The sequence below is a fragment of the Trachypithecus francoisi genome, unplaced genomic scaffold (assembly GCF_009764315.1).
Source record: "Trachypithecus francoisi isolate TF-2019V2 unplaced genomic scaffold, Tfra_2.0 Lachesis_group17, whole genome shotgun sequence".
Classification (NCBI taxonomy): Eukaryota; Metazoa; Chordata; class Mammalia; order Primates; family Cercopithecidae; genus Trachypithecus; species Trachypithecus francoisi.
Genome location: NW_022681462.1, coordinates 44,857,250 through 44,880,007, shown reverse-complemented (window position 1 = coordinate 44,880,007; position 22,758 = coordinate 44,857,250). Strand labels below are relative to the sequence as shown.

General features: G+C 41.5%; 1 protein-coding gene across 3 annotated transcripts in view; it reads left to right on the top strand.

Annotated features, from left to right (window-relative positions):
• Positions 1-22,758, top strand: part of LIMS1 (LIM zinc finger domain containing 1) — a 151,039-nt gene that overhangs the window by 15,811 nt on the left and 112,470 nt on the right. The gene's annotated exons all lie outside the window — the stretch shown is intronic.

Genomic DNA, 22,758 nt, shown 5'->3' with positions numbered 1-22,758 from the left:
GCAATTTCTTTATATTTCATAATAGAATGTTTTAACCCTGAGCATGTGGTATATACTATATGAAAGCTACTTTGTTTTAGACCTGGGTTTTCCAGTATTCGGGTGCTTTCCCTTTGGGAGTGGTATTCATGATGACAGAGGACATTGGTGAAGTGTAGAATGTGACGCTTAATTTTAATATAGAACTCTCTATTGAGTTTGATGAAAGACAAAACAAGTTCCAGCAGTTTCTCAAAATTTCAGAGGTCTATTCCCTGCTCCCCCGACCAGTCCGCTGGCAAAGGGTCATTTTGGGACCGTGAGAACAGATAAAAACCAACATCTCTGGTAATTTGCTCATTCACTTAGAATGCTTTCTATGAAGGAAGTTGTGGCAATAAGTTTTGGAATGTGGAGGGTGATGGGAACTCCAAGGATATAAGGCTTGGGAACCTTTTAGAAATGAAGTTTTGTTTTGCACTGTCATGCTTTCCAGGATAGAGCATTACTGGAGATTAGCTGAACAAATGAGATGAAAGCCAAAATATGCAGTTGGATATTTTAAATAAATTTTGATAAGACGTTACTTTATAAGAATATAGCATTTTTCTACAAAAAGCTACTTACGCTTTTTGAGATACTTAAAAATCTCATGCTCATGGGACAGTACGTTGCATATAGTAACCATTCAGTGAATACTTGTCAAATGAATAAATAATGATGCAGTACATTTTGTTTGGTATATATGGCCTTTTGTTTGGTTTAGTGAAGTATATTTCCTTAAATATTGCCATAAAATAACATGTAGGTAGTTGCTAATAAGTAACCTTTCAGTTGACATTAAATTATTTCAATAATACTGTACAAGTACAGTATTTCTTTTTTTTTTTTTTGGAAACGCAGTCTTGCTCTGTCACCCAGGCTGGAGTGTAGTGGCACGATCTCGGCTCACTGCAACCTCTGCCTCCTGGGTTCAAGCATTTCTCCTGCCTCACCCTCCCTAGTAGCTGGGACTACAGGCGTATACCACCATGCCCAGCTAAGTTTTGTATTTTTAGTAGAAATAGGGTTTCACCATGTTGGCCAGGATGGTAAGTACAGTGCTTTCTCTGTTAGCAGGCAATGCAGGAACAAGTTACTTGATATGGGAAGAGGCTATATTTTAGATAAATGAAGCTTCCAGATTACTGGGTTACATTTTTTAGCTGAAACATTAATTTTTTTCTTATGAATTTCCTCAACTTTCCATATTAATATATAGCTTCAATACTATTAATCAGAATTCCAAGTGGAATTCTTTTGGTAAAATGGACAGAATTATGAAGTTCGTTGAGAGGAATAAACAGGCAAGAATAGCAAAAAGCTAATTATTAAAAAGAAAGATAAATGGATAAAATCTGTTAGTAAAATAATTTGTCAGTATGCATCAAGTTTAAAATGATTATAACTTGTAATTCATAGTTTCTACTTTTGTTAATCAGATCTAAGAATGTGTGGAGAAAACTGGGTGTGAGTAGATTTTGGCAGCATTATTTATACTAGCAGAAAGTTTGAAACTATGTAGATAATAAAAGGATCACTTAAAATGCATGATGATACCCTAGAGTTTAGTGAAATTATACAATATTTATAATATTTATTAAAGCTTTGTAATATTTTAATGTCATGACATTTTATTAAGAAAAACAGGATGTGAAATTATAAATATGGTATGATTAGAACTTTATAATGTTTAAACATAAAATGACTAGGAAAAATACAAAGTGCTTTTTAAAAAATAAACACCTTTAGGCCAGGTGCAGTAACTCATGCCTGTAATCCCAGCACTTTGGGAGGCCGAGGTGGGAGGATTGCTTGAGGCCAGAAGTTTGAGACCAGCCTGGGCAAAATAGCAAGACCTCATCTCTACAAAAAAAAAATTTGTTTTTCTAATTCAGCTGGGCGTGGTGGCACAAACTTGTAGTCCCAGCTAATTGGGAGGCTGAGGTGTGAGGATCACTTGAGCCCAGGAAGTTGGGTGCAGTGAGCTATGATTGCACCCGGCTGCACTCCAGCCTGGGCTACAGAGCAAGAGCCTACCTCAAGAAACAAAAACAAACCCACACACAGCTTTGTTGAAGTATAATTTAAATACTTTAAAATTCACTTGCTGCAAGTGTATAAGGCTTTTATGTATTTATACAGTTGTACAACCATTACAACAATGCTGTTTGAGAATATTTTCATCACTCCAAAGTTCACTCATAGTATATATATACACATAAATATGTAATGTATATTTGTATATAATAGATTTTATTTATAATATATAACTAATGTATTATATATTAATATATAACTATATTTTATATTATATTTGTAATATAATTATATAGTTAAGTATATGTGGTATATGTAATATATAGTTAACTCTCTCTCTTTATATATATACACACACAGACACACAGACACACACACACAAATGCACCAGAGACCTCTTTAATTCTCACAAATCCTGGACGTTCAGATTGAAAATGATCTGAGGTATGGTTCCTCCATATATATATATATATATATATGAAACTATATATAATATGTATACTGAATATACTTAACTATGTAATTGTATATAGTTAGATATATAAATATAAAATATACGGTTAAATATATATTAATATATACTATATAATACATTACAGTTATGTATTATATAGAAATAAAATATATAAATAAAACTTATATATAGGTGAACTTATATATATTTATATATAGGTGAACTTGTATATATTATATATAAAGTATATATATACTTTATGTAAGTTCACTATGAGTGAACTTTGGGATATATATATGTATATGAGTGAACTTTGGGATATATATATATGTGTGTGTATATATATATAATATACACAATTTTTCTTGTTTTTTGGAGACAAGGTATTACTCTGTTGGCCATACTGCATGATCACCACTCACTGCAGCCTTGACCTCCCAGACTCAAGCAGTCCTCCCAAATAGCTGGGACTACAGGCATGTGCCACCATGACAAGCTAATTTTTACATTTTTTTGTAGAGATGAGGTCACACCATGTTGCCCAGGCTAGTCTGGAACTCCTGGGCTCAAGCAATCCTTTCAGCTTGGCCTCCCAAAATGCTGGAATTACAGGCATGAGCCACTGTGCCTAGTCCAATTTAACTATAAACACCAGAAGTTTTTTCAGTACTTATGTTTCTGAGGCATAGAGATAGATTGGGGAAAATGAAGGATCTTCATCTTAGAACCCTTTGTCACAGCCATATCCAATGAAAAATAAAGTTTAATCAGGAAGGCTCCGAAGAAGGTACCAGTGCATGAGAAATCACAGTGGGCACTGATGGGATGTTAAAGAGAAAAGGATAAAAAGAGTCATAATTCATGTGGGCCTCCTCCTTACGTAAGAGAATCTGCTGCCACTCTCTAGCATGGTCTTCCATGCCCTCTCCTGGACACAATGTGTAGGGTTCAAGGTTTCCTTCTCTCGCTGTCCAGATGCAGCCTGAGTGCAGATAAATATCTTTTGAGGGAGAGAGTTAGTACTTGTCTGGGGCTCACTGCCGTTTGTGTGCTTTTATTCTTTTGGTCCGTTTAAAATCCGCTCCACAATTGAAGCAAATGGCCTTTAACTGTTATATAAATTTGGAGAACCAGTTGAGGACAGTGCTTTGTACTTGGCAGGAGTAAGTGGGGATCATAATAGAAGCTTTGTTAGCAGTGGATTCTGGGCTAACGTTTCTCTAGGAAAGGCCCGGGATCACACAGTCCCAAAATACTAGAGTTAGAAGAGACTTTAGAGAACTATCCAGTTCTCTTTCATTAGAAATGATAGTTTTGCATTGACATTCCTATTTTGTGATCTTCTCTCTGCTTGGAAAGAAGATTCCTTGCTTTGCAAACCACTCTTAGTAGTGCCATAAACTACTAAGGAACAGGAAATTCCAAATTGCAGGCTAGTACAGACCCAGACCAGCCTTCCCAGAATCTCTGTGGACCTAGCTTCAGGCCATGCACCCCTAGAAATGCTGTGATGACTCTGTTGGACATTATAGTATGTGAGGAGCCATGCCTCGGATGATTTTCAATCTGAACATCCAGGATTTGTGAGAATCACAGAGGTCTCTGGTGTATGGGGAAAACTGAGATTACTCTTCTGCCATACAGAGAACTTTGAATGATAGGGACACACATTTATGTAGTATTTGATGATATAGATAGGCATGATTATCCTCATTCTCTTTTATTTTTTTAGATGAGCAAACCAAGACTCAGGAAATGCTTGTTTACTCACGTAGTTGGTTGGTAAAATGACAGCTGACATTGAGACCTGGGCCCTGGAATTTCAGATCCCATGCATTTCCTGTAGCATTACATTTTCTCTGAGAAATCTTTTCAGTGGTGGGGAACACCCTTTTATTCTGAAGCCAAGGAAATTGCCAGGAGAGGATAGAATTGCTGAGGAGAAGATAGAAGAGGTAGAGGAGGAATGACAGCTCTTGGTGGAGTCAGTATTGAGATCCTGTGGAAAATCTAGGCGATGCTGCTGCTTGGTTCGTCTGTATTCACTTGATACCTACTGCCTTTTACATCTTCTTCAGTATGAGCCAGACCAACCCATGGCTCCACTTCATCCCAGACTCTAGAGTCTACCCTCTATTCCCGAGGACTGGTCACCTTCTCCCCCTGTTCTTGGCATGGTGTCCCACTGGGGTAGTGCTGCTGGAGGATAGTCTCTGAAGAAGAGTATCTTCCTTATTCTTGGGGTAGAAACTCTTAACATAGATAGGGTGATAAAATGCAAGAAATTTATAATGGCTTGCCATTAGAGCTAGAGTATATTACTTATCACCATTGATTATTTTGCCAAGTGTTTTGTTTAAAAAGCTTCTTAGTTTCCTGATGCCTCAGGGTAATTTGTCACCTGCACTATTCAACATCCGTGCCATTACAGCTGAGGGGAGTGGGCTGGCCTCTAATGTTCAGAGTGCAGCTGGCAACCAGCCTGACAAAAGTATATGACGTAATGCTCTCAGAAGGCGGCCAGACACCCTGGTCACTAGGGGAGGTGTGCTCTTTAGGTAAGTACACACAAACCATTGTTGAGTAGCTCCTGTGTGCAGAGAGGGACCGGGGGCATGATCGTTATCTGGAAGCTTATTGAAGATGTAGAATCTTGGGCCCTGTCTATCTCAGACCTACCAAATCCAAATCTTTGTCGTAGTGAGATCCTGTGGGAGTTCATGTGCTTTAAAGTTTGAGAAACACAGGAATAGTGGACAGTACTGGCTGCCTATCAGCATCCATTTCCTTTGTCTTTCCTAATAACGAGATTCAGATTTTCTTCAGTTATTTTCCCTTCACCCTTAGACAGCCGTGAGAATCCATTCCTTGAGTCGGTGAGAGCATGGTTTTCTCTTGGTGACTGTTTACGGTCCTGCATAATCTGGGTTGGCTCGGTCATAAGTAAAGACTTTATTTTTTGAGGGGGGTGGGGGAAGCATTTTCCTTCACATCCAGAATGAGAGAGCAAATAATGAAGCAAAGCTGTGACTGCATTTCCACTGGCAGCCATTCTGTGACCATGAGGGGATCAGTCGTGAGATGAGTCTGACACTGAAGTTGTCAGCAGAAAGACAGAAGGAACCTGCATTTTTGGTTCTGGCACTCACCTGCTGGTCATAGGATCTAGGCCTGGGTCTCTCTCTGTCTCTCATCTCATAGTTATGTGTGATAATAAATTTTCTCATAGTTTATGCCAGTCTGACTTTGGGTTTTCTGATTTTCTGCAGCTGGAAGCATCCTAGTTAGCTCTGCTTTGGTAATGAGCACTCTGAGCACAAGGTGCTATGTGCGTGGTCCTCTTGTGAAAGGCCTACATTCTCAGGTGCTCCTAGGCTTTTCCCCTAGTCTTGTGAATTATGCTTTTACCCTGTGCTGATTATTCCATTGTTCACATGAAAGTTGATGGAGAGGAAAGCTATAAGGGCAGAGAGAAGAATTGGGAGACTGTCCTGAGGGAAGGCAGGCTTGCACTCAGAAGTGTTGTGTGCTGGACTGTGGAGTGAGCCAGGCTGCAGTTGGCTGGCTGTGGAGTCCACTGGCTAGAGTGCTGGTCCATGCTTTGCCCCTCATTTGGTGTTTGAACCTCAGTTTCCTTATCTGTAAAATAAAAAGAATCATAATGAAATAGTGGAGGTAGACTGGAAATGCTTTGAAAACTTGACTCTTTTTTGCCCAGTTTAATTGTCCTGTTTTTTTTTTCCTTTTTTACTATAGCAAAATACAAATAACACAAAATTTACCATCATAATCATTTTTAAGTGTATAATTCAGTGATAGTAACTTCACATTCACAATGTTCAACCATCACCACTGTCTATTTCCAGAACTTCTTCATCTTCCTAAACAGAGACTCTGTACACGTTAAACAATAACTCCCATTCTCCCTTGCCCCCAGCCCCTGGTAACGTCTGTTCTACTTTTTGTCTCTATGAATTTGCCTGCTGTAGGTACTTCATATAAGTAGAATCATATATTTTTATCCTTTTGTGTCTTGCTAATTTTACTTGGCATAATGTCCCCAAGGTTCATCCATGTTGTAGCTGTATCAGAATTTTGTTCCTTTTTATGGCTGAATAATATCCCATTGTATGTATATACTGTACTTGTTTATCCATTTATCTGTTGATGGACACTTGGGTGATTTTCACCTTTTGGCTGTTGTGAGTAATGTCACTTATGAACACCTGAGTACTGTGAACACTGGTGTACAAGTATCTGTTTGAGTCCCTGCTTTTAATGCTTTGGGGCATATACCTAGGAATGGAGTTGCCGGATCGTATGGTGATTCTGTGTTTACCTTTTAGGACCTGTCAGACTGTTGAAAACTTTTATTTATATTTTCAGACATAGATTGGAAGATGGACTTAGGCTTTTTCTCTTTGTCTCCTTTCCCTCCCTCCCTTCCTTTGTTGGAGACTGAAAGGATAAGGGTTGGTGATCAACTCAGTGTACCACTGGAGGCTATATGGGTAAACAGCAAACTGTTCTCATGAATGCAGGATGTTGGCAAGCTGACAACTGCGTCTGCTGCCGGGAGGAATGCTGAGGGCAGTCACGCCCCAGGCACAGTGTTTCTTGTGATTAGGCAAATCTGGAGCCTATTAGCAATAATGTGAACCTGTGATCAGTCAAGCAGCTGACCAGTAGTTAACCTCCTCCTCCTCCCTGCTCTTTCTACCCAATAAATACAAAGGCTATAGAAGCTCAGGGCTGCCTTTGCTCCCTAGAAGCAAGGATCCCCCGACCCCTTCTTTAAAACAGTTTATTTGGTTTTTGTTTTCATTTCTGCATTCATCCCCCTTTGTTCAGTCCCGAAGTAACTGTCACTACCTATCTACCTACCTACTTTCCTTCCTTCTCCTACCCTTGACATAGGGTCTCATTGTGTCTCCCAGGCTAGAATGCAGTAGAGTCATCACAGCTCATTGCAGCCTCAACCTCCTGAGCTCAAGCAATCCTCCCACCTCAGCCTCCTGAGTAGCTGGAACCACAGGTGCACACTACCATGCCCAGCTAATTTTTCATTTTTTGTAGAGATGGTGTCTCTCTATGTTGCCCAGACTGGTCTTGAACTCCTGGGCTCAGGTGTTGCTCCTGCCTCAGCCTCCCAAAGTGTTGTGATTACAGGTGTGAGCTACCACGCCCAGCCTTTTTTCCTTAAGATTATAGTTTTTCATTGATTGAGAGGACTTGATAATTTTAACATGGAACTTCTGAACTGACCATTTTATGAGATATTGAACATACGAACAGATTTTTATTTTACCCTCGTTAAAAAATAGTAGGAATTTTTTTTTGAAACCTAGTCTTGCTCTGTTGCCCAGGTTAGAGTGCAGTGGCGCAATCTAGGCTCACTGCAACCTCTACCTCACATGTTCAAGCAATTCTTCTACCTCAGCCTCCCTAGTAGCTGGGACTACAGGCGCCTGCCACCACGTCCTGCTAATTTTTTGAATTTTTTGGTAGAAACAGGGTTTCACTGTGTTAGCCAGGATGATCTCAATCTCCTGACCTCGTGATCCGCCTGCCTAGGCTTCCCAAAGTGCTGGGATTACAGGTGTGAGCCACTGCGCCAGGCGGATTTGTGCGTTTTTGTAGTACTCAAAATGCCTTTGTTGCACTGGCATTTCTCGTCTTTTGTTAAATATGAATAAATTGACAGTCTGTAGAGTGCATTGGAGACAAATATCCTTTTACATCAACTGTGAGAAAACTTTTAAGAATGTATGTATTTATTTATTTATTTTTGAGACAGAGTCTCACTTTGTCACCCAGGCTGGAATGCAGTGGTGCAACCTTGGCTCACTGCAGCCTCTGCCGCCTGGGTTCAGGCAATTCTCCTGCCTCAGCCTCTTGAGTAGCTGGGCCTACGGTTGTATACCACTACACCTGGCTAATGTTTTATTTTTAGTAGAGACAAGGTTTCACCATGTTGGCCAGGCTGGTCCCAAACTCCTGGCCTCAGGTGATCCACCCACCTTGGTCTCCCAAAGTGCTGGGATTAGAGGCGTGAGCCACTGTGCCCGGCCAAGAACATATTTAAATGTGCGAAAATAACTCTTCAGAAACTGCCAAGGCACCGGGGGCAGCTTCTGATTCCCACTATTAGGACTGGCTGAGCGAGGAGCTAAATATCACTTCCACGAAATTATTCTGTATGGGATAGTTTATATACCCTTAGACATTGGCTTTAATTCAGAGTTTGCACATAAAGTCTTCTGTAGAAGGCTATGAAAATACATAATCACAATATCCCTTGACATCCATGGGTGTGAGAAATGCTAGCCAGGAAAATTTGAGAAATAGTTCCTGAGAATTTTAAAATGTCCTCAGCAACATTAAAACACTTCAGAATAACTTGTAAAAATGTGTTGTTCTAGAGTGATTTACATTACATGTAATTTAAAATGTTTATTAGTCAGTAAATGTGAGTTGATTTGAATTGCCTGTGATACATAATTATGTTCCATAAGGAGTAAGAAAATAAGACTTTCTAATTGTGGTCTTATAATCAACTCTATTAATTTTTAAAAACTATTACTTTTAGTTTGCAGCACAGTGCTAGTTTTATATTAGAAACTATAATTATGAAGAGGCATGATAAAAATCTAATCTCTTTATAGGGATCACATTCTTCACGTTTAAAAGACATTTTTCTATTACCCTCTCCCTCAAAGGAAACCTCTATGAAATTGGAAATATTCTGTCTCCAGTGTGCTTGTTGTAGAATCTATGTCAGTCTTCAACATACACTTGTGGGAAATGTGTGATGTGTGTAGGTATGTGGGTGTGTGCCCTTTTATAATATTTTCAGTGAGTTGATCAACAGTTAAACTGGCAAACAATTATAAACTGGTTTAACACTAAAGCAGCCTTAAAAACTGTTATCTGAAAGTCACTTCGAACACAAATATTTATACCAGGGACTGTCGTAGGTGCTGGGGAGTCAGCAGTCAACAAATGGAGCCCACCCGCCAGCCCCACCACCTCCCACGGAGTCCTGGGTTCTCCCCAGGTTGGAGTGTCCTTTGCCCCCTCATATCCTGCCTGAGGAAGAGGTGTTGGAGAAAGCCTCCCTGGTGCCCTTCCTGCAGGGAGTTGTTCAACTGTGTATTCTCAGGGCCAGCAGATGACCGGCCACAGCGTGGGTGTCCACAGGTATTTTCTGACTGGATGATGAGGTTGCTGTCACCTCTCAACTGGACTGTTTTGTTAGCTTCCTAACGAGTCTCCCTCTCTGCCCCTCACCAGCTCCAGTCTATTCTTAAGAAAGCAGCCAAAGTGATCTTGTTAAAATTTACTAAGTCAGATCCTGTTAGTCTTGTTCAAAGCCCTCCAGTGGGTCTCCATTTTACCCTAAGGAAAGCCATAGTCTTTAGAGAGACCCATGAGGCCTCACAGTGTTTGGCCCCCTGCTGCCCTCTGATCTCATCTACTATTCTTCCCCTCATTCATTCTGCTTTATCCATGTCTGTCCCCTAGCTCTTTCTCAAACTCACCATCCAGGCTTCAATCCCAGAGGCTTTTACCAGCGTTCCTACCCAAAGACTGGCAGAGCTCACTCTTTCACCTCCTCTGGGGGGGTCCTCCATCGCTGTCTATCAAAAATTGCCCTGACACTCCTGATTGCCCCCTCCTGGCTTGCTTTTCTCCTGACACTTAGAATATAAATGGCTCTTTGTTCACTGCTAAACACACACACACACACACACACACACACACAGCTTCAGTGGATGGATGGATGGGTGGATTTTAATTTTGTTGTCATGTCTCACCATGGCAAGAGTTTATTTTGTTCATTGTATCCACAACAGCTGGAAGAGTGCCTGTTAGTGCACCCAGTCAATATTTGTCAAATTAATTTTAAAAACTCTTAACCAACGTTTCTGCCTGAAGTATACTTTTAGTAGGGCCAAAATGATGCCTTCTGCGTGTCTGTATGTGCTTTGATAAATAATCAATGGTTTTGCCACACTGTAGCTCAATGCTAATTGGTCTGATTCTGTTACCAGTGGGTCAAAAGAAAGGTTGAACCCCTGTCTTTCCTGATAAACCCAGTAGCTCAGTGAAAAAAATCAGCTGCATTTGTCATTTGGCTGCAAAGTGCAAACACCAGTACAGATCTTAGTCTCAGTTGTGTTGGTATTTGTCACTTACCTGCTGTTGGAATCTCTCACTCTGGGTATTTTGTTTGAGAAGTTTCCAAATTGCTTTCCACAGTGGCTGAACTAATTTCCATTCCTGCCAGCAGTGTAAAGTGTTCCTTTTCTCTGCAGCCTCACCAGCATCTGTTATTTTCTGACTGTGCTTAATCTGTTTGGATCTCTGTTTAACACAGTGTATCTTCATAAGTGGCCTATGAAGTAGGTACTATTATGAGCCCATCTGACAGATAAGGAACCCGAGGTTTAGAAAGGCTAAACAGTGTGATCAAGGTCATGTGGTAAATTAATAATAATTGGTATTGAGGCAGAACCAATGCAGTATATATGTGTGGGGGCGGGGGGAGTGTGTGCATCTATGTGTGTGTAGATGGAGAAAGAACATACCTCATTTTATTGTACTTCACAGATACTGCATATTTTACAAAATGAAGGTTTGTAAAACCGTACGTCAAGCAAGTCTGTTGGTGCCATTTTTCCAATGGCATGTGCTCACTTCATGTCTTTGTGTCACACTTTGGTAATTCTCACAATATTTCAAACTTCTTTGTTAAAATTATATGTTATGGTTCTCTGGGATCAGCAGTCTTTTTTTTTTTTTTTTGAGACAAAGGTCTCGCTCTGTTGCCAGGCTGGAGTGCAGTGGCGTGATCTTGGCTCACTGCAAGCTCCACCTCCTGGGTTCAAGCGACTCTCCAGCCTCAGCCTCCCGAATAGCTGGGATTACAGGCACGCGCCACCACACCCAGGTAATTTTTCTATTTTTAGTAGAGACAGGGTTTCACAATGTTGGCCAGAATGGTCTCGATCTCTTGACCTCGTGATCCGCCTGCCTCAGCCTCCCATAGTGTTGGGATTACAAGTGTGAGCCACCACGCCCGGCCAGTGATCAGCAGTCTTTTATGTTACCATTGTAATTGTTTTGAGATACCACAAAATGCACCTAAACAAGGTACCAAACTCAATTGATAAATGTTGTGTGTGTTCTAACTGCTGTACTTACTGGCCATTTGCCCATCTCTCACCCTCTCCTTGGGCCTCCCTGTTCCCTGAGACACAACAATATTAAAATTAGACCAATTAATAGTCCTACAATAATCTTTTAAGTGTTACAGTGAAAGACAGAATCACACATCTCTCACTTTAAATCAAAAGCGAGAAATGATTAAGCTTAGTGAGGAAGGCATGTTGAAAGCCAAGACAGGCTGAAAGCTAAGCTCCTTGCACCAGCTGGCCAAGTTGGGAATACAACGGAAAAGTTCTTGAAAAAGTGCTACTCCAGTGAAAACACAAATGATAAGACAGCAGAACAGCTTTATTGCTGATACAGGGAAAGTTTTAGTGGTTTGGGTAGAACATAAAACCAGTCACAACATTCCCTTAAGTCAAACCCTAATCCAAAGCAAGGCCCTAACTCTTCAGTTCTGTGAAGGCAGAGAGAGGTGAGGAAGCTGCAGAAGAAAAGTTGGAAGCTAGCAGAAGTTCATTCATGAAGCTTGAAGAAAGATCTCTGAAACATAAAAGTGCAAAGTGAAGCAGCAAGTGTTGATGTAGAAGCTGCACCAAGTTATCCAGAAGATCTGGCAAGATAATTAATGAAGGTGACTACACCAAACAACAGATTGTCAGTGTAGACAGAATAGCCTTCTGTTGGGAGAAGATACCATCTAGGACTCAAGGCTGGAGAGGGGAAGTGAGTGCCTGGCTTCAAGGTTTCAAAGCCTCAAAGGGCAGGTTAACTCTCTTGTTAGGAGATAATGTACCTGGTGACTTTAAATTGAAACCAGTGCTCATTTACTATTCCAAAAAAAGCCAGAGCCCTTAAGAATTATGCTAAATCTACTCTGCCTCTGCTCTGTAAATGGAACACTGAATTCTGGATGACCAGGTATGTGTGTACAGCATGGTTTCCTGAATACTTTAAGGCCACTGTTGAGACCTGCTCAGAAAAAAAGATTCCTTTCAAAACATTGTTCATTGACAATGCATCTGATCCCCCAAGAGCTCTGATGGAGATGTATCAGGAGATTAATGTTATTTCCTTGCCTGTTAACACAGCATCCATTCTGCAGCCCAGGGACGAAGGGGTAACTTCATTCTTACTAGTTCAGAAATACGTTCCATAGGCTATAGCTGTTGCAGGTGATGATCCTCTAATGAATCTGGGCAAGTAAAATGAAAACCTTCTGAAAAAGATTCACCATTCTTCTTGCCATTAAGAACATTCATGATTTATGGCAGGAGGTCAAAATATCAACATTAATAGGAGTTTGGAAGAAGTTGATTCCATCCTTCATGGATGACTTTCAGGGGCTCAAGACTTCAGTGGAAGAAGTAACTGCAGATGTGGTGGAAATCACAAGATAACTAGAATTAGAAGTGGAGTCTAAGATGTCACTGAATTGTTGCAATTTCATGATAAAACTTGAACAGATGAGGGGTTGCTTCTGATGGATGAACAAAGAAAGTGATTTCTTTTTTTTTTTTTTTTTGAGACGGAGTCTCGCTCTGTCACCCAGGCTGGAGTGCTGTGGCCGGATCTCAGCTCACTGCAAGCTCCACCTCCCGGGTTCACGCCATTCTCCTGCCTCAGCCTCCCGAGTAGCTGGGACTACAGGCGCCGCCACCTCGCCTGGCTAGTTTTTTATAGTTTTTAGTAGAGACGGGGTTTCACCGTGTTAGCCAGGATGGTCTCGATCTCCTGACCTCGTGATCCGCCCGTCTCGGCCTCCCAAAGTGCTGGGATTACAGGCTTGAGCCACCGCGCCCGGCCAAGTGATTTCTTTTTTTTTTTTTTTTTTTTTTTGAGGCGGAGTCTCGCTCTGTCGCCCGGACTGGAGTGCAGTGGCCGGATCTCAGCTCACTGCAAGCTCCGCCTCCCGGGTTCACGCCATTCTCCTGCCTCAGCCTCCCGAGTAGCTGGGACTACAGGCGCCCGCCACCTCGCCCAGCTAGTTTTTGTATTTTTAGTAGAGACGGGGTTTCACCGTGTTAGCCAGGATGGTCTCGATCTCCTGACCTTGTGATCCGCCCGTCTCGGCCTCCCAAAGTGCTGGGCCAAGTGATATCTTGAAATGTAGTCTACTCCTGGTGAACTTCCTGTGAACATTATTGAAATTATAACAAAGGATTTAGAGTAATACATAAACTTAGTAAAGCAGTGGCAGGGTTTGAGAGAACTGACTGCAGTTTTGAATGTTCTAGTAGCCAGGTGCGTAGCTCATGCCTGTAAACCCAGCACTTTGGGAGGCCAAAGTGGGAGGATTGCTTGAGCACAGGAATTTGAGATGTGCCTGGGTAATACAGTGAGATCCCATCTCTACAAAAATAAAAATAATTAGCCAGGTGTGGTGGTGCGCTATAATCCCAGCTACTTAGGAGGTTGAGGTGGGAGGATCGCTTAAGCCCAGGAGTTTAAGGCTACAGTGAGCTATGATCACACCTGGGTGACAGGCCAAGACCCTGTCTCAAAAAAAAAGGAACAAGAAACATTGTTTGCCACAATGAGATTTTCTTCAATTGCCCCAACCACCCCAGGCTTCAGCAGCCACCATCCTGATCAGTCAGCAGCTGTCTACTTCACGGAAGACCCTGCAAAAGATAATGACTCGCTGAAGGCTCCGATGATTGTTAGCATTTTTGAGCAATGAAGTATTTTAAAATGAAGATTTGTACTTCTTTCTAGACCTAATACTCTTGCACACTTTAGACATAATGCTCTTACACACTTAATAGACCACAGTGTAGTGTGAACATAATTTTATATGCACTGGGAAACCAAAAAATTCATGTGACTCGCTTTATTGTGATACACACTCCATTGTGGTGATCTGAAACTGAACCCTTAGTAGCTCCGAGGTATGCCTGTATAGAGATAGATAAAGAGATAGAGAGACTTAGTTTGAGGAACAGGCTTGCAGGATTTTGGAGGCTGGCAAATTTAAAATCCACAGAGTAGGCCCCCATCTTGAGACCCAGGGAGGAGCCGGTGTTGCATTTCAAGTCTGAAGGCTGTATACTGGCACAATTCAAACTCAGTTGTACTTCTCAGTTGCTTTTACCATTATGCTGTGCCTCTTACATAGCCCGTTAGCTCAGTGCTTGGCACATCATACAATTTAGTATTTCACAAGAATGTTTGAAATGTAAGGTATGTAAGATTGCTACAGCTATGTTGTCATATTAGGGCTGAAGCTGGAATTGGGATTGTCAAAGAGGGAATGGCAACACCGTGAAAGAAACAAGGGCGTGGGTAACACTGTAGCCTAGGGGAGCTTGTCTGTTGTAAACATCCAAAATGAGCACTCTGTACTGTGGTCACTGTACCCCAGGGTTACAGGGAAGGAAAGGGCCAGTGCTCTGCCCTAGTTCTTTAAGAGAAACCCATAGTTTCAGAAAGTGTTTATGCTGGACAAAATCTCTGAGCTTTCTCCAAGTCCATTTCTGTCAAAATTCAGAACTACTCCATAACTGAGTTGACCTCTGGAATACTTGATTCTGTCAACTCAACTTTGTTACTTATGGCTACTGTTAAAAGCCAGGAGGTAACTTTTTCCTTACTTGGATACCCTGTCTTCATTCCACAGGGTTTTTGAAATGGAATGTATGGAAAGGTTGCTACAGCTGTGTTGTCTCATTAGGACATAGCCAAGGTGACACAATTTCTGGGAAGTTTATTACAGTAGCTACTTTAAAATTTGGTAGCACAAAAGTCTCTAATAAAATTTGGGTAGCACATTATTTAGTCATCTAGTAATCATAGATGGTGTGAAGTAACTATTTTCTATCTTGGAGTAAGAAGTAAAGTTACTTAAACTGCATTATGAGTTAGAGTTATAATTCTATCTTGAAAGACAACTGAATATTAAAGTGAATGCTTAAGGAGGGAATGAATTTGTTTAAAAGGTAAGCAGGGAAATCATGACCTTTTAAACCATTCTTTGGAAATGTAAATTTTTTTTTTTTTTTTTTTGAGACGGAGTCTCGCTCTGTCACCCAGGCTGGAGTGCAGTGGCCGGATCTCAGCTCACTGCAAGCTCCGCCTCCCGGGTTTACGCCATTCTCTCGCCTCAGCCTCCCGAGTAGCTGGGACTACAGGCGCCCGCCATCTCGCCCGGCTAATTTTTTGTATTTTTTTAGTAGAGACGGGGTTTCACCGTGTTAGCCAGGATGGTCTCGATCTCCTAACCTCGTGATCCGCCCGTCTCGGCCTCCCAAAGTGCTGGGATTACAGGCTTGAGCCACCGCGCCCGGCCTGGAAATGTAAATTTTTAAAATAAAGTTGTTTTCCTTAATCTTATCTGATCATTGACCTCTGAGACACAGCCCTTATGGTCTGTTTTATATATTGTGATCCTGTCTTAGTGCATTCCTGCTGCTATAACAAAATATCACAGACTGAGTAATTTTTAAATAACAGAAACATACTTTTCACAGTTTTGGAGGCTGGGAAGTCCTAAATGAAGGTGCCAGCAGGTTCTGTGTCTGGTGAGGGCTGCCATCTTCTCCAGGATGGCACCTTGAAGGCCCTGGCTTCGCATGGCAGGAGGCAACAAAAGGGCATGGACAGTTCCCACCAGTCCTTCACAAAGCACTCTTCTCATCCGTGAGACAGACCCCTCAATGCCTAATCACCTCCTAAAGGCCTCACTTCTTAATACTGTTGCACTGGGGATTAAGTTTCAACATGAATTTTGGAGGGAACACAGACATTCAAACCATAGCAGCTCCTTTCTGAGTTTGGTGTTTTGCTGTCGGTTTTATTTTCTGTGTTGCTAGCTCTGTCTCATGTCTCTGAAGTAAAATGAAGCAGGCTCCATCACTTACTATGGTATCTGGGCAAGTTAGGCCACTTCTCTGCTTTGCTTTCCTCATCAGCAAAGTGGGGATTACAGTCCTCCCTACTTTCCTTTCTGCAAGTATTAAATGTGGTTCCTGGCATATCACCCAGAGCAGTGCAAGACTCAGCCTTTAATTCGTGTTAGCTGCTTTGATGAGGGTGATGCATTGATGCAATCCCCAGAAGAAGAATTAAGGAATCCAGCTGTGAGTGTCTTCTATGTCAGCAGTTCTCGTCTACTTTTCAGATCACTTTTAAGATATGTATTATTTATACCCCCATTTATATGGATGAGGAAACTGATTCTCAGAGGGTAAATTGCCCAGGGCCACACAGTAAGTGGCAGAGCTGTTAGAGTTTCAAACTTAGGTCTTTAAAACCCAAACCCTACTCTTTCCAGTGTATCATGTTGCTGTTGTCATAAAATGCCAACATAAAATTTACCATCTTAACCTGTTTTTTCTTTTTTTTTTTTTGAGATGGAGTTTCGCTCTTGTCACCTAGGCTGGAGTGCAGTGGCATAATCTCAGCTCATTGCAACCTCTGTCACCTGGGTTTAAGCGATTCTGCTGTCTCAGCCTCCCAAGTAGCTGGGATTCCAGGTGCCCAGCACCACACCCAGCTAATTTTTGTATTTTTAGTAGAGATGGGGTTTCGCCATGTTGGCCAGGCTGATCTCAGACTCCTGACCTCAGGTGATGTGCCCACTTCAGCTTCCCAAAGTGCTGGGATTACAGGTGTGAGCCACTGTGCCTGGCCCGTCGTAACCCTTTTTAAGTGTGTAGTTCAGTGGTGTTAAGTGTGTTTGTATTGTTATGAATTAGCTCTCCAGAACTTTTTCATCTTGCAGGACTGAAACTCTATCTCCACTGAATAGCAACTCCTGCTTTATCCCCAGCTCCTGGCAACCACTATTCTACTTTCTATGTCTATAATTTGAATACAGCAGATTCTCAAATAATTTTGTTTTATTCAACATGATTTTGTTATAATGTTGATGAGAACAAAAAATTGATTCCCAGTTGGAGCCAGTGTCTGTGTGGGGGTTACGTGTTTCTCCCATGTCTGCTTGGGTTTTCTCCTGGTACTGCAGTTTCCTCCCGCATCCCAAAGATGGACATGTTAGGTTAATTGATGTTTAAATCGTCGCAGTGTGAGTGGGTGTGGCTGTGAGTGTGCCCTGCGACAGGATGGAGTCTTGTCCAGAGTTGGTTCCCATCTTGCTCCCTGAGCAGCTGGGATAGGCTCCAGCCACCTACAACCCTGAACTGGAATAAGCAGGGTGGAAAATGCATGAATGAATGGACATACATTATTGTAAAATAAAAATCTGTAAAGTATATGATCATACAATAAATGATCACTAAAATACATGACAGTAAATGATGTGGTACAAAAGCACTCAATGAACATGTGCTGTTTTCCTTTTTTTGTTTGATTTTTGTTTTTTGAGATGGAGTTTCACTCTCATCCAGGCTGGAGTGCAGTGTCGTAGTCTTGGCTCACTGCAACCTCTGCCTCCTGGGTTCAAGCGATTCTCCTGCCTCAGCCTCCCAAGTAGCTGGGATTCCAGGTGCCCAGCACCACACCCAGCTAATTTTTGTATTTTTAGTAGAGATGGGGTTTCGCCATGTTGGCCAGGCTGATCTCAGACTCCTGACCTCAGGTGATGTGCCCACTTCAGCTTCCCAAAGTGCTGGGATTACAGGTGTGAGCCACTGTGCCTGGCCCGTCGTAACCCTTTTTAAGTGTGTAGTTCAGTGGTGTTAAGTGTGTTTGTATTGTTATGAATTAGCTCTCCAGAACTTTTTCATCTTGCAGGACTGAAACTCTATCTCCACTGAATAGCAACTCCTGCTTTATCCCCAGCTCCTGGCAACCACTATTCTACTTTCTATGTCTATAAATTTGAATACAGCAGATTCTCAAATAATTTTGTTTTATTCAACATGATTTTGTTATAATGTTGATGAGAACAAAAAATTGATTCCCAGTTGGAGCCAGTGTCTGTGTGGGGGTTACGTGTTTCTCCCATGTCTGCTTGGGTTTTCTCCTGGTACTGCAGTTTCCTCCCGCATCCCAAAGATGGACATGTTAGGTTAATTGATGTTTAAATCGTCGCAGTGTGAGTGGGTGTGGCTGTGAGTGTGCCCTGCGACAGGATGGAGTCTTGTCCAGAGTTGGTTCCCATCTTGCTCCCTGAGCAGCTGGGATAGGCTCCAGCCACCTACAACCCTGAACTGGAATAAGCAGGGTGGAAAATGCATGAATGAATGGACATACATTATTGTAAAATAAAAATCTGTAAAGTATATGATCATACAATAAATGATCACTAAAATACATGACAGTAAATGATGTGGTACAAAAGCACTCAATGAACATGTGCTGTTTTCCTTTTTTTGTTTGATTTTTGTTTTTTGAGATGGAGTTTCACTCTCATCCAGGCTGGAGTGCAGTGTCGTAGTCTTGGCTCACTGCAACCTCTGCCTCCTGGGTTCAAGCGATTCTCCTGCCTCAGCCTCCCAAGTAGCTGGAATTACAGGCATGCGTCACCACGTCCGACTAAGTTTTGTATTTTTAGTAGAGACAGGGTTTCTCCATGTTGTTCAGGCTGGTTTTGAACTCCTGACCTCAAGTGATCTTCCCACCTCGGCCTCCCAAAATGCTAGGATTACAGGCGTGAGCCACCTCACCCAGCCTGCCCTGTGTTCTTTTTTGTTTCCAAATAGCATGGTGTCAGGAGGTGCTACTTGCAATTTTCACTTTGCAAACATTGATTCATTGATTTAACCACCATTATGACTGCTGTCACTCACTGATTCACCAAAAATTGGGTAAATAATTATTTTTATTCATCTGTCTTAAATGTCTGTATAGCTCATATTTATTTTAATGCCCAATATTAGAAGTGTTTTGGTATTTAGAAGTTTGGTGATATTTTTGTGACCAGAAATCAGCCGTAGGAATTTAACTCTTGTTTGTATCAATTAGCCTGTAGAAAAATTGGTTTCATTATGTGTCCCTTCATTTAAAGTCATAGTTTCTGACAACCAACTGATAATATTGAGGATTTCCTGTACTTTAGATACCTTGTATAGGTGAAATCATGCAATATTTGTTGTTTTGTGACTGGCTTTATATTTCACTTCACATAATGTCCTCAAGCTTCATCCATGTTGTAGCTTATAACAAGATTTCCTTCGGGTTCGTAGTATTCCGTTGTTATGTATACCACATTTCATTTATCTATTAATCTGTTAGGGGACCCTTGAGTTCTTCCACCTTTTGGCTATTGTGAATAGTGCTGCTATGAACATGGGTTACAAATACCTCTTCAATACCCTGCTTTAGATTGTTCTGGATATTTACTCAGAAGTAGGATTGCTGGATCAAATGGTAGTTCAATTTTTAGATTTTTGAAGAACCGCCTTACTGTTTTCCGTAGTAACCACACCATTTTGCACCGACAGCACACAAGGGCTCCAATTTCTCTACATCCCACCAACGCTTGTTCGTTGTTGTTTTGTTTCGTTTTAATAGTAGCCATCGTCATGGGTGTGAGGTGATGTTTCGTTGTGGTTTTGATTTGCATTTCTGATGGTCAGTGATGTTGAACACTTTTTTTTAATATGCTTGTTATTTGTATTTCCATCTTTGGAAAAATGTCTGTTAAGTTATTTGCCCATGTTGTAACCAGACTATTTGATTTTTGTTGTTGTTGTTTTTTTTTTTTTTTTTTTTTTGAGATGGAATCTCCCTCTGTTGGCCAGGCTGGAGTGCAGTGGCGTGATCTCAGTTTACTGCAACCTCCACCTCCCTGGTTCCAGCGATTCTTCTGCCTCAGCCTTCCGGGAAGCTGGTACTACAGGCATGCACCACCACGCCCAGGTAATTTTTTACGTTTTTAGTAGAGACGGGGTTTTACTGTGTTGACCAGGCTGGTCTGAAACTCTTGACCTCATGATCTGCCTGCTTCATCCTCCCAAAGTGCTGGGATTGCGGGCGTGAGCCACCACACCTGGCCGTGTTGCTGTTCTTGAGGTACAGCAGTTCTTTATATATTCTGGATATTAAAGCCTCATCCCATACATGATTTGCAAATATTTTCTCCTGTTTCATAGTTTGCCTTTTCCCTCTGATTGGATCCTTTGATGCACAGAAGTTTTGAAGTTTGATATACTTCCATTTGTCTAGTTTTGCTTTCGTTGCCTGTGCTTTTAGTTTTGGATTGGGAAACCATTGCCTAGTCCAATGTCATGCCTTTCTCCTTATATTTTCTTCTAGGAGTTTTATACTTTGGGGACTTATGTTTAGGTCTTTAATCCATTTTGAGTTAATTTTTGTATATAATTCATTCTTTTGAGTGTGGATGTCCAGTTTTCCTAGCATCATTTGTTGAAGAAACTGTTCTTTCCCATCTTGCTGGGGTTTTTGTTGTTTGTTGTTGTTTTTGAGACAGGGTCTCTCTTGTGTCATCCATGCTGAAGTATAGTGGTATAATCCTAGTTCACTATGGCCTTGAACACCTAGGCTCCAGGAATCCTCCTACCTTAGTCTCCCAAGTAGCTATTATAGAATTACAAACACTCGCTACCACGTCTGGCTCTTTTTTTTTTTTTTTTTTTTTTTTTAAGTGATGAGGTCTTGCTGTGTTGCCCAGGCTGATCTTGAACTCCTGACCTCAAGTGATCTTGGCCTCCCAAAGTGCTGGGATTACAGGCGTGAGCCACTGTGCTCATCCATCATGCTGTTTTGTAAGGGTAGAGGAGAGAGAGTGAAGAGAGGGGATATTTATTTTGGGAGAAAAAATAATGCAGAAGTATTTTTTAGCTTGTTTGCCACTACATAAATGGAGAAAAGTGTACATAAATCTTTGCTAGGATAATATATTTACAGGAATTATGGAGAACTTATTTGACAGATATAGAGGAGTTTATTATTCGTATTTGTTTGTATGGGGAAAGCAAATCAAGACATTATAGTAATACTAGTCTGGGAATGGTGGCTCACGCCTGTAATCCCAGACCAAGGGGGGCAGATCACTTGAGGTTAGGAGTTCAAGACCAGCCTGGCCAACATGGTGAAACCCTGTCTCTATTAAAAATACAAACATTAGCTGACATGGTGGCGCATGCCTGTAATCCCAGCTACTTGGGTGGCTGAGGTAGGAGAATCGCTTGAACCTGGGAGGCGGAGGTTGTAGTGAGCCAAAATCTCACCACTGCATTCCAGCCTGGGCGGCAGAGCAAGACTCCATCTCAAAAAAATAAATAAATAAATAAAGTAATACTATATTCTCTTTGGCTACGAAGAGACCAGCTTTCCAGAAACCCAGGGTTTCTGGAATCCAGAAGTTGCTGGCAGGTTGGTGGTGGGGGAGGAAACCTTTTAATGCCAAACTAATGAGTCTCTGAACTCCCACAAGCAAACAAACATAGAAGATAAAAAAAGCTGAACTCTAAGAGGTTGTCTCCTGTATACTGTGATGGCCTGATTCACAGAGGGAGTGGCTGTGTCTCAGAGGGAACGTGGCCATCCTGGGAGGCAGTGGAGAAGAGCAAGAGGAGTTAGCGAGGGAGAGCCCTGGAGGTCGGCAGTGCTGAGGGTGATTGTGAGCAGCAACCTTGAGGAAAAACACCAGACTGAAGGTACTGGCTCTGTAGTCCTGTCCTGGAGGGGAAAGGGAGGCCAAGACTGCTCCTCCATTCCCTAAGTGTTAGCCCTCAGCTGAGTAATCCCAGCCTCTAGGAGCTTTTAATAGCTAACTGAAGAAAAATTATATACCTTTGTGGTAACATTTCTCAAAGTTGCTAAAACATTTCAAATGTCTGAATCTTCTGTTAAAATCTCTGGGCATTAATCAGTTATAGAAATCTTATTTGTATCTTTATTTCCTTTCCTCTCTGCATCAGATATTATTACATATACTGTTTATTGGGAGGGATGTAAATATCAGGAAGCTTAGATTGCAGTAGAGAAGACAGAATGTTTATAAATAATGGTAAGTAGTTATGATACCAGTGGTAATAGTAGTAATCATGAAACATAAGGTTGTCTTTCTAGATAACCTTTTGAGGTTATCTGGAGGGAAGAGAAAGATCTTTTTAAGGATGGAGAAACTGAGAGCTAAATATTATATAAACTTTACAGGTCTGGGTCTTCCACACATTATATCTAACATGTAAATAGCAAGAGGCTCC